The sequence below is a fragment of the Pterocles gutturalis genome, unplaced genomic scaffold (genome assembly GCF_000699245.1).
Source record: "Pterocles gutturalis isolate BGI_N339 unplaced genomic scaffold, ASM69924v1 scaffold32359, whole genome shotgun sequence".
NCBI classification, from domain to species: Eukaryota; Metazoa; Chordata; class Aves; order Pterocliformes; family Pteroclidae; genus Pterocles; species Pterocles gutturalis.
In genome coordinates this window covers 10,647-13,274 of record NW_010136790.1, presented here as the reverse complement: position 1 = coordinate 13,274, position 2,628 = coordinate 10,647, and positions in this window count along the sequence as shown.

Below are 2,628 nucleotides of genomic sequence, written 5' to 3'. Positions count from 1 at the left end.
GCACTGTGCTGGGCCCTGGCCAGTATTTGACAGCAGCAGCTTCATTGTCCAGAGCAGAGGGGGTGAGGAGTCACTAGGGATAAGCGAAGCACTTGGGTGTGAAGCTAAGGAAGAGATTTAAATCAGCAGTACACCCACATACGTTTAAAGTACAGTACATTGTTGATTTTTGGGGACTCAGTACATGGGGCCTCTTTGGTAGGTGTAAGTATTGCCTGCTTTTTATGTCCTCTTTGAATTTGTGTGTTAAACACTTCAGACAAACCAGTCCCTCTGAGGTGTCCTACAAGGGTTCATGTTTATCTCCAAAGTGTTGAGTGCCAGGCAGCTGTTGTGTTTGGCATGTATTTGCCAGGTTTTGTTGTTCATTTTTCAGGTTCCTTGTTAAATACTCTGCCTTGGCTGTGATAAAAAGTGTCTCATGGCTGCTTATAAAAAGCTATTTCTTGCTCGTAAAAACTCTCCACTGTCCTTGGATGAAGTTTCCTGCCGCTCGTCTCCAAGGTGTGTTATTCCCTTACATCTCCTGAGCTCTTTAATGTTGAGGTTTGCTTCGTTTGCTGTTCTGGAGCAAAGGTTGGTAACTTAGCAGCTGACTTAGCAGCTCGGACTCCCAGGAAGACCAGCACGATTGCATTAATTGTCTTGTTGCTGATGCCAGCAGATTTTCTTCCTTTCTGCTTCCCTCGCCTTGTAGCTTTGCTCGAAGAAGACAAATAGCCAACTGTAACCCTGAGACAAGCAGGGAACTTTTCCTTCTCTTACAGGCAGATGGGGAGACTGGAGCTCTGTTGCCTTCCCGGCTGAGACATCTCCCCAGGTCTCCTTCCTTCAGCTGCTCCTCTTTCACTCCCTCCTAAAGTACTTGGACCGTCTCTTCCGTGGCGTGTATTTAAGTAGCCGTTGCATGGCCTGGTTCATCCCTGAGCTGCAAAGTGCTCATAGGCTGTGAAGTGAGGGTCTTGGTTTAGGAAGGAGGGATTCTGCTGCTCATCACGGTGCTGAGCTGCTGTCTCACTGTGCACACACCATGCTTTGGTCTTTCTCTAGGCAGGAACCCTCGTGGGCCAAGGCAGCTTCTCCTGTAGTTATTCACCTGATATCCAGACACATCTTTAATGCAGATGACCCTCATCCAGCCCACCAGGATGTGTAGGTGGGGCAGTCCAGCCCTTCCCCTCGAGAAGGAGCTGGCTGAGAGCTGATCATCTCACTGTGCCTGTTCAGGGGTGGCTCTTTGCGGGGGGCTCTTTCCATTAGCACACAGAGGCTCAGGGAATGACAGTGGGTTGGAGTTGTAGACATCAAAGGCTAGCCGGAAAGTCAATGCAGTGTTCATCGGGAGGGAGCTGGAGATGGGCCGTTTAACTGTGCACCCATGAGAGCAGCATTGCCCTCATCTCCGTTCCAGGCGCATGTCTTGGAAGACGCGTTGTGTCCCTGTTCAGCATGGCCAGATGTGTTGCCCTGTCCGTTGCTCGCTTCCCCAGACATTTGTATTGGAATAAAACACTCTATCTCCCACCAGGGCAAACCTCTGGAGATAGTCCAAACACAGAGAGCTCCTGCAGCCAAAATCAGGCTGTAGCACACCTGGAGTGACGTCTGACAGCAACATTTAATCTGGTGGCATTACTATAAGGTGGACCTGCCCCACATCAGTGCTTTGTTTTGCTTCTCTGAAGCGTTTTTGAGCTGACATTAGAACTGAGAGGGAGCTGGTAATGGGAACTCTCTTGTTTTTCCATTTCCCAGCATCCTAGCTCCAGCTTTTCTGAAGTGTGGGTGCAATAGCCTGTTGCTCTGTCCCTTCTTGGAAGATTTGGGGTTGGGTTACTGGGACTAACTGGCGGTTTGTGTGCATGTCCCTGTGTGGATGTGGCAGACAGGTTGCCATCCCTTTGAATGACAGCTCCTGCGTGGTGGTCCCCTAATCCATAATCTGTATTAAAGACCCGCTGTTTTGATTTTTTGAAAGCAACTGATTCTCTCAGGTTTGAAACTCTTGTGGAGCTTTCCACAATCTGTTGGTATGACAGACCAGAGGCAGAGGTTATATTACGGGTGAGGAAGGTGATGTCCAAGCTGGGGACGGTATCCTCTTGGGGAGCAGACGGAAACATATGGCTTTGTATGGATGTTTCCTTAGGTCAGAGATTTCCTGTCATTGGAAACAGCGTCATCCTTATTCCAGAATGGCTGGTTTTGGTCCCTGCCCATCCTATATGGTCAAGATTTTTCAGAAACTTGAAAAAAATCCTACTCTGGTCCCACATGATATCAATATACCTTTCAGAGATCCTATGGGCTGATGCCTTGCTCTTGCAAAGCCCTCCATAAACCTCTAGTTCTGCTTTTTAACTTTCTTCTATTTCAGCTCTAGTTTGAAACTCTTAACTGAGATTGAGCATGAATCTTCTCCCCTTCCCAGTTGACACTGGTGATTTGTCGCTAATTAATTGTGTGTCGCTTTTAAAAAGTGGAACAACTGATTTCTGCTAGTGCAGCATTTGGGGCTATTATGCGTATGATATATTTAATGCCCTCTTGCTGTGATAAAAGATGGTTTCTGTGTTTGTAGGACCAGATCCTTGCTGGTGTTGCAGCTTTTGAAGTTGGTTGAGATGT